Consider the following 10,697-nt stretch of genomic DNA (forward strand, 5'->3'; position numbering starts at 1 on the left):
CATGAAATCAAAAACCACTTTTCATTGGCTCGATTCCAAACGAACTAGACAAGCAAGTCACGAAAAATGAACAAACCCAAAGATAACATAAAATCAAAAGCCACTTTTCATTGGCTCGATTCCAATAGAATTAGACGAACAATTCGCCAAAAATAAACAAACCCAAAGTTATCATGAAATCAAAACCCACTTTTCATTGGCTAGATTCCAATCGAATTAGACTAGCATTTCGTCAAAACGAACGAACCCGTAGTTATCATGAAATCAAAAACCACTTCTCATTCGCTCGATTCCAATCGAATTAGACTAGAAATTTATCAAAACGAACAAACACGTAGTTATCATGAAATCAAAAACTACTTCACATTGGCTCGATTCCAATCGAATTAGACTAGAAATTTGTCAAAAATGAACAAACCCGAAGTTATCATGAAATCAAAAACCATTTTTCATTGGTTCGATTCCAATCAAATTAGACTAGCATTTCGCCACAAATGAACAAACCCGAAGTTATCAAGAAATCAAAAACCACTTTTCATTGCTTCGATTCCAATCGAAATAGACTAGCAATTCGTCGAAAATGAAAAAACGCGAAGTTATCATGAAATCAAAAACCACTTTTCATTGGCTCGATTCCAATCGAATCAGACTAGCACTTCACCAAAAAAGAACAAACCCGAAGTTATCAAGAAATCAAAAACCACTTTTCACTGGCTTGATTCCAATCGAATTGGACAAGCAATTCGCCAGAAATGAACAAACCCGAAGTTATCAAGAAATCAAAACCCACTTTTCATTGGCTCGATTCCAATTGAGTTAGACTAGCAATTCGTCGAAAATGAACAAACCCAAAGTATCATGAAATGAAAAGCCACTTTTCATTGGCTCGATTCCAATCGAATTAGACTAGAAATTCGCAAAAAAGAACAAACCCGAAGTTATCATGAAATCAAAGCCCTCTTTTCATTGACTCAATTCCAATCGAATTAGACTAGCAATTCACCAAAAACGAACAAACCCGAAGTTATCATGAAATCAAAAGCCACTTTTCATTCGCTCGATTCCAATCGAATTAGACTAACAATTCACCAAAAACGAACACACCCGATGTTATAATGAAATCAAGAGCCAATTTTCATTCGCTCGATTCCAATCGAATTAAACTTGCAATTCGAAAATGAACAAAACCGAAGTTATCATGAAATCAAAGACCACATTTCATTTGCTCGATTCCAATCGAATTAGACTAGCATTTCACCAAAAATGAAGAAACCTGAAGTTATCAAGAAATGATAAACCACTTTTCATTAGCTCGATTCCAATCGAATTAGACTAGCAATTCGCAAAAAATGAACAAACCAAAAGTCATCATGAAATCAAAAACCACTTTTCATTGGCTCGATTCCAATCTAATTAGACTAGAAATACGTCAAAGACGAACAAATCCGAATTTATCATGAAATCATAAACCACTTTTCTCCAGACGACTTAGACTAGCAAGTCGTCGAAAATGAACAAAATCGAAGTTATCAAGAAATCAAAAAAACTTTTCATTGGCTCAATTCCAATTGAATTAGATGTGCAATTTGCAAAAAATGAACAAACCCGAAGTTATCATGTAATCAAAAACCACTTTTCATTGGTTTGATTCCAATAGAATTAGACTAGCAATTCACCAAAAATGAACAAACCTAAAGTTCACTTCCAATCGAATTAGACTAGCAATTCGCCAAAAATGAAAAAATCTGAAGTTATCATGAAATCAAAAGCCACTTTTCATTGGCCCGATTCCAATCGAAATAGACTAGCAATTTACCCGAAACAAGCAAACTCAATGTTATAATGAAATCAAAAGCCACTTTTCACTGGCTCGATTCCAATCGACTTAGACTAGTAATTCGTCGAAAATGAAAGAACCCTAAGTTATCATGAAATCAAAAACCATTTTTCATAGGCTCGATTCCAATCGAATTAGACTGGAATATCGCCAAAAATGAACAAACCCGAAGTTATCAACAAATCAAAAACCACTTTTCATTGGCTTGATTCCAATCGAAATAGACTAGCAATTCGCCAAAAATGAACAAACCCGAAGTTATCAAGTAATCAAAATCCACTTTTCATTGGCTCGATTCCAATCGAATTACACTCGCTACCGACCAAAAATGAACAAACCCGAAGTTATAATGAAATCAAAAACAACTTTTCATTGGCTCGATTCCAAATGAATTAGACTAGCAAGTCCCTGAAACTGATTAAACCCGAAGTTATCATGAAATCAAAAAACCTTTTCATTGGCTCGATTCAAATCGAATTAGACTTGCAATTCGCAAAAAATGAAGAAACCCGAAGTTATCATGAAATCAAAAAACATTTTCATTGGCTTGATTAAAATTGAATTAGACTTGTAATTCGCAAAAAACGAAAAACCCGAATTTATAATGAAATCAAAAACCAATTTTCATTGGCTCAATTCCAATCGAATTAGACTGGCAATTCTCAGAAAATGGACAAGCCCGAAGTTATCATGTAATCATAAGCCAATTTTCATTGGCTCGATTCCAAACGAATTAAACTAGCAAGTTGTCGAAAACGAAAAAACCTGAAGTTATCATGAAATCAAAAATCACTTTTCACGGGCTCGATTCCAATCGAATTAGACTAGTAATTCGCCAAAAATGAACAAACCTTAAGTTATCAAGAAATGAAAAACCACTTTTCACTGGCTCGATTCCAATTGAATCAGACTAGCAACTCGCCAAAAATGAACAAACCTGAAGTTGTTATGAAATCAAAAGCCACTTTTCACTGACCCGAGTCCAATCGAATTAGACTAGCAATTCACAAAAAATGAACAAACCTGAAGTTATCATGAAATCGAAAATCGCTTTTCATTGGCTCGATTCCAATCTAATTAGACTAGCAATTCGCCAAAAATGAACAAACCCGAAGTTATAATGAATTCAAAAACAACTTTTCATTGGCGCGATTCCAAACGAATTAGACTAGCAAGTCCCTAAAAATGATTAAACCCGAAGTTATCATGAAATCAAAAAACATTTTCATTGGCTCGATTCCAATAGAATTAGACTAGCAATTCGTAAAAAATGAACAAACCCGAAGTTGTCATGAAAAAAAAACCGCTTTTCGTTGGCTCGATACCAATCGAATTAGACTAGCTATTCGCCAAAAACGAGCATACCCGAAGTTATCATGAAATCAAAAATCACTTTTCATTGGCTCGATTCCAATCTAATTAGACTACCAATTCGCAAAAAATGAACAAACCCGAAGTTATCATGAAATCCTAAACAACTTTTCATTGGCTCGATTCCAAACGAATTAGACTAGCAAGTCACTGGAAATGATTAAACCGAAGTTATCATGAAATCAATAACTACTTTTCATTGGCTCGATTCAAATCGAATTAGACTTGCAATTCGCAAAAAATGAATAAACCCGAAGTTATCATGAAATCAAAAAACCTTTTCATTGGCTCGATTAAAATCGAATTAGATTGGTAATTCATGAAAAACGAATAAACCCAAAGTTATCATGAAATCATAAGCCACTTTTCATTGGCTAGATTCCAAACGAATTAGAGTTGCAAGTCGCCGAAAACGAACAAACTCAAAGTTATAATGAAATCAAAAACCAATTTTCATTGGCTCAATTCCAATCGAATTAGACTAGCAATTCTCAGAAAATGGACAAGCCCGAAGTTATCATGAAATCATAAGCCACTTTTCATTGGCTCATTTCCAAACGAATTGACCTAGCAAGTTGTCGAAAATGAAAAAACCCGAAGTTATCATGAAATTAAAAATCACTTTTCACTGGCTCGATTCCAATCGAATTAGACTAGTAATTCGCCAAAAATGAACAAACCTTAAGTTATCAAGAAATAAAAACCACTTTTCATTGGCTCGATTCCAATCGAATTAGACTAGCAACTCGCCAAAAATGAACAAACCCGAAGTTGTTATGAAATCAAAAGCCACTTTTCACTGACACGAGTCCAATCGAATTAGACTACCAATTCACAAAAAATGAACAAACCCGAAGTTATCATGAAATCAAAAACCACTTTTCATTGGCTCGATTCCAATCGACTTAGACTAGCAATTCGCCAAAAATGAACAAACCCGAAGTTATCATGAAATCAAAAGCAACTTTAGATTGGCTCGATTCCAATCGAATTAAACTCTGAATTCCCCAACAACGATAAAACCCGAAGTGATCATGTAATCAAAAGCCACTTTTCATTGGCTCGATTCCAATTGAATTGGACTTGTAATTCGCAAATAACGAAAAACCCGAATTTATAATGAAATCAAAAACCAATTTTCATTGGCTCAATTCCAATCGAATTAGACTAACAATTCTCAAAAAATGGACAAGCCCGAAGTTATCATGAAATCATAAGCCACTTTTCATTGGCTCGATTCCAAATGAATTAAACTAGAATGTTGTCGAAAAAGAAAAAACCCGCAGTTATCATGAAATCAAAAACCACTTTTCACTGGCTCGATTCCAATCGAATTAGACTAGTAATTCGCCAAAAATGAACAAACCTTTAGTTATTAAGAAATGAAAAATCACTTTTCACTGGCTCGATTCCAATCGAATTAGACTAGCAACCCGCCAAAAATGAACAAACCCGAAGTTGTTATGAAATCAAAAGCCACTTTTCACTGACCCGAGTCCAATCAAATTAGACTAGCAATTCACAAAAAATGAACAAGCCCGAAGTGATCATGAAATCAAAAATCACTTTTCATTGGCTCGATTCCAATCTAATTAGACTTGCAATTCGCCAAAAACGAACAAACCCGAAGTTATCATGAAATCAAAAACAACTTTAGATTGGCTCGATTCCAATTGAATTAAACTCTGAATTCCCCAAAAACGATAAAACCCGAAGTAATCATGTAATCAAAAGCCACTTTTCATTGGATCGATTCCAATTGAATTAGACTTGTAATTCGCAAAAAATGAAAAACCCGAATTTATAATGAAATCAAAAACCAATTTTCGTTGGCTCAATTCCAATCGAATTAGACTAGCAATTCTCAGAAAATGGGCAAGCCCGAAGTTATCATGAAATCATAAGCCACTTTTCATTGGCTCGATTCCAAACGAATTAAACTAGCAAGTTGTCGAAAATGAAAAAACCCGAAGTTATCATGATATCAAAAACCACTTTTCATTGGCTCGATTCCAATCGAATTAGAGTAATAATTCGCCAAAAATGAACAAACCTTAAGTTATGAAGAAATGAAAAACCACTTTTCACTGGCTCAATTCCAATCGAATTAGACTAGCAACTCGCCAAAAATGAACAAACCCGAAGTTGTTATGAAATCAAAAGCCACTTTTCACTGACCCGAGTCCAATCGAATTAGACTACCAATTCACAAAAAATGAACAAACCCGAAGTTATCATGAAATCAAAAAGCACTTTTCATTGGCTCGATTCCAATCGAATTAGACTAGCAATTCGCCAAAAATGAACAAACCCGAAGTTATCATGAAATCAAAAAGCACTTTTCATTGGCTCGATTCCAATCGAATTAGACTAGCAATTCGCCAAAAATGAACAAACCCGAAGTTATCATGAAATCAAAAACAACTTTAGATTGGCTCGATTTTAATCGAATTAAATTCTGAATTCCCCAAAAACGATAAAACCCAAAGTGATCATGTAATCAAAAGCCACTTTTCATTGGCTCGATTCCAATTGAATTAGACTTGTAATTCGCAAAAAACGAAAAACCCAAATTTATAATGAAATCAAAAACCAATTTTCATTGGCTCAATTCCAATCGAATTAGACTGGCAATTCTTAGAAAATGGACAAGCCCGAAGTTATCATGTAATCATAAGCCACTTTTCATTGGCTCGATTCCAAACGAATTAAACTAGCAAGTTGTCGAAAATGAAAAAACCCGAAGTTATCATGAAATCAAAAATCACTTTTCACTGGCTCGATTCCAATCGAATTAGACTAGTAATTCGCCAAAAATGAACAAACCTTAAGTTATCAAGAAATGAAAAACCACTTTTTACTGGCTCGATTCCAATCGAATCAGACTAGCAACTCGCCAAAAATGAACAAACTCGAAGTTGTTATGAAATCAAAAGCCACTTTTCACTGACCCGAGTCCAATCGAATTAGACTAGCAATTCACAAAAAATGAACAAACCCGAAGTTATCATGAAATCAAAAATCGCTTTTCATTGGCTCGATTCCAATCTAATTAGACTAGCAATTCGCCAAAAATGAACAAACCCGAAGTTATAATGAAATCAAAAACAACTTTTCATTGGCTCGATTCCAAACGAATTAGACTAGCAAGTCCCTGAAAATGATTAAACCCGAAGTTATCATGAAATCAAAAAACCTTTTCATTGGCTCGATTCAAATCGAATTAGACTTGCAATTCGCAAAAAATGAAGAAACTTGAAGTTATCATGAAATCAAAAAACCTTTTCATTGGCTCGATTAAAATCGAATTAGACTAGTAATTCGCCAAAAACGAATAATCCCGAAGTTATCATGAAATCATAAGCCACTTTTCATTGGCTAGATTCCAAACGAATTAGATTTGCAAGTCGTCGAAAACGAACAAACTCGAAGTGATCATGAAATCAAAAATAACTTTTCATTGGCTCGATTCCAATAGAATTAGACTAGCAATTCGCAAAAAATGAACAAACCCGAAGTTGTCATGAAATCAAAAATCGCTTTTCGTTGGCTCTATACCAATCGAACTAGACTAGCTATTCGCCAAAAACGAGCATACCCGAAGTTATCATGAAATGAAAAGCCACTTTTCATTGGCTCGATTTCAATCGAAATAGATTAGTAATTCGCCAAAAATGAACAAACCCGAAGTTATCATGAAATCAAAAACCACTTTTCACTGGCTCGATTCCAATCGAATTAGACGAGCAATTCGCTAATAACTAAAAAACCCAAAGTTATCATGAAATCAAATGCCACTTTTCATTGGCTCGATTCAAATCGAATTAGACTAGCAATTCGCCAAAAATAAACAAAACCCGAAGTTGTCGTGAAATCAAAAGCCACTTTTCATAGGCTCTATTCCAATCGAATTAGACAAGCAATTCGCCATAAACGAACTTACCCGAAGTTATCATGAAATCAAAAACCACTTTTCATTGCCTCGATTCCAATCGAATTAGACTAGCAACTCGGCAAAAACGAACTAACCCGAAGTTATCATGAAATCAAAAACAACTTTAGATTGGCTCGATTCCAATCGAATTAAACTCTGAATTTCCCAAAAACGATAAAACCCGAAGTGATCATGTAATCAAAAGCCACCTTTCATTGGCTCGATTCCAATTGAATTAGACTTGCAATTCGCAAAAAATGAAAAACCCGAATTTATAATGAAATCAAAAACTAATTTTCATTGGCTCAATTCCAATCGAATTAGACTAGCAATCCTTAGAAAATAGACAAGCCCAAAGTTATCATGAAATCATAAGCCACTTTTCATTGGCTCGATTCCAAACGAATTAAACTAGCAAGTTGTCGAAAACGAAAAAACCTAAAGTTATATTGAAATCAAAAACCACTTTTCGCTTGCTCGATTCCAATCGTATTAGACTAGTAATTCGCCAAAAATGAACAAACCTTAAGTTATCAAGAAATGAAAAAACCACTTTTCACTGGCTCGATTCCAATCGAATCAGACTAGCAACTTGCCAAAAATGAACAAACTCGAAGTTGTTATGAAATCAAAAGCCACTTTTCATTGGCTCGATTACAATCAAACTAGACTCGGAATTTGCCAAAAAATGAACAAACTCGAAGTTATAATGAAATCAAAAGCCACTTTTCATTGGCTCGATTCCAATCGAATTAGATTAGCAATTTGCCAAAAATGAAAAACCCAAAGTTATAATGAAATCAAAAGCCACTTTTCATTTAATCGATTCCAATCGAATTAGACTACCAATTCGTCGAAAACAAACAAAACCGAAGTTATCATGAAATCAAAAATCACTTTTCATTGGCTCGATTCCAATCGAATTAGACTAACCACTAACAAAAAATGAAAAAACCCAAAGTTATCATGAAATCAAAAACAACTTTTCAATTGCTCGATTCCAATCGAATAAGACTAACAATTCACCAAAACGAGCAAACTCGAAGTTATCATGAAATTAAAAGCTACTTTTCATTGGCTCGATTCCAATCGACTTAGAATAGCAATTTGCAAAAAACGAACAAACCCAAAGTTATCATGAAATCAAAAACCACTTTTCATTGGCTCGATTCCAATCGAATTAGACTAGCAATTCGCAAAAAATGAACAACCCCGAAGTTATCATGAAATCAAAAACCACTTTTCATTGGCTCGATTCCAATCGAATTAGACTAGCAATTCGCAAAAAATGAACAAACCCGAAGTTATCATGAAATCATAAACCAATTATCATTGGCTCGATTTCAAATGAATTAGACTAGCAAGTCACCGAAAACGATTAGACCCAAAGTTATCATGAAATCATAAACCAATTATCATTGGCTCGATTTGAAATGAATTAGACTAGCAAGTCGTCGAAAACGATTAAACTCGAAGTTATCATGAAATCAAAAATCACTTTTCATTGACTCGATTCAAATTGAATTAGACTTGCAATTCGCAAAAAAGAACAAACCCGAAGTTCTCATGAAATCAAAAACCACTTTTCATTGGCTCGATTAAAATTGAATTAGACTGGCAATTCGCCAAAAACGAATAAACCCGAAGTTATCATGAAATCATAAGCCACTTTTCATTGGCTAGATTCCAAACGAATTAGATTTGCAAGGCACTGAAAACGAACAAACCCGAAGTTATCACGAAATCAAAAATCACTTTTCACTGGCTCGATTCCAATCAAATTAGACTAGCAATTCGCAAAAAATGAACAAACCTGAAGTTGTCATGAAATCAAAAACCGCTTTTCATTGGCTCACTTCCAATTGAATTAGTCTAGCAATTCGCCAAAAACAAGCATACCCGAAGTTATCATGAAATGAAAAGCCACTTTTCATTGGCTCGATTCCAATCGAAATATATTAGTGATTCGCCAAAAATGAACAAACTCGAAGTTATCACGAAATCAAAAACCACTTTTCACTGGCTCGATTCCAATCCAATTAGATGAGCAATTCGCTAATAACTAAAAAACCCAAAGTTATCATGAAATCAAATGCCACTGTTCATTGGCTTGATTCAAATCGAATTAGACTAGCTATTCGTCAAAAATGAACAAAACCCGAAGTTCGCGTGAAATCAAAAGCCACTTTTCACCGGCTCTATTCCAATCGAATTACACAAGCAATTTGCCATAAACGAACTTACTCGAAGTTATCATGAAATCAAAAACCACTTTTCACTGGCTCGATTCCAATCGAATTAGAATAGCAATTCGCCAAAATTGAACAAACCCGAAGTTATCATGATATCAAAAAGAACTTTACATTGGCTCGATTCCAATCGAATTAGACTAGGAATTCCACAAAAACGTTAAAACCTGAAGTGATCATGTAATCAAAAGCCACTTTTCATTGGCTCGATTCCAATCGAATTAGACTAGCAATTCGCCAAAAATGAACAAACCCAAAGTTATTGTGAAATCAATATTGGCTAGATTCAAATCGAATTAGACTAGAAATTTGCCAAAAATGAACAAATTCGAAGTTATCATGATATCAAAAATCACTTTTCATTGGCTCGATTCTAATCGAATTAGATTAGCAATTCGCCAAAAATGAAGAAGCCCGAAGTAATCATGAAATCAAAAGCCACTTTTCATTGGCTCGATGTCAATCGAATTAGATTAGCAATTCGCCAAAAATGAACATGCTAGAAGTTATCATGAAATCAAAAACCACTTTTCATTGGCTCGATTTCAATCGAATTTGACTAACAATTCGCCAATAACGAAAAAACCCAAAGTCATAATGAAATCAAATGCCACTTTTCATTGGCTCGATTCAAATAGAATTAGACTAGCAATTCGCAAAAAATGAACAAACCCAAAGTTGTCATGAAATCATAAGCAACTTTTCATTGGCTCGATTCTAATCGATTTAGACTAGAAATTCGCCAAAAATGAAAAAAATTCGAAGTTATCATGAAATCGAAAACCACTTTTCATTGGCTCGATTCCAATCGAATTAGAATAGCAATTCGCCAAAATTGAACAAACCCGAAGTTATCATGAAATCAAAAACAACTTTACATTGGCGCGATTCCAATCGAATTAGACTAGGAATTCCACAAAAACGATAAAACCCGAAGTGATCGTGTAATCAAAAGCCACTTTTCATTGGCTCGATTCCAATCGAATTAGACTAGCAATTCGCCAAAAACAAACAAATCCAAAGTTATAGTGAAATCAATATTGGCTCGATTCAAATCGAATTAGACTAGAAATTCGCCAAAAATGAACAAATTCGAAGTTATCATGATATCAAAAACCACTTTTCATTGGCTCGATTCTAATCGAATTAGACTAGCAATTCGCCAAAAATGAAAAAGTCCGAAGTTATCATGAAATCAAAAGCCACTTTTCGTTGGCTCGATTTCAATCGAATTGGATTAGCAATTCGCCAAAAATGAACATGCCAGAATTTATCATGAAATCAAAAACCACTTTTCATTGCCTCG

This window comes from Olea europaea, unplaced genomic scaffold (genome assembly GCF_002742605.1).
Source record: "Olea europaea var. sylvestris unplaced genomic scaffold, O_europaea_v1 scaffold273, whole genome shotgun sequence".
Classification (NCBI taxonomy): domain Eukaryota; kingdom Viridiplantae; phylum Streptophyta; class Magnoliopsida; order Lamiales; family Oleaceae; genus Olea; species Olea europaea.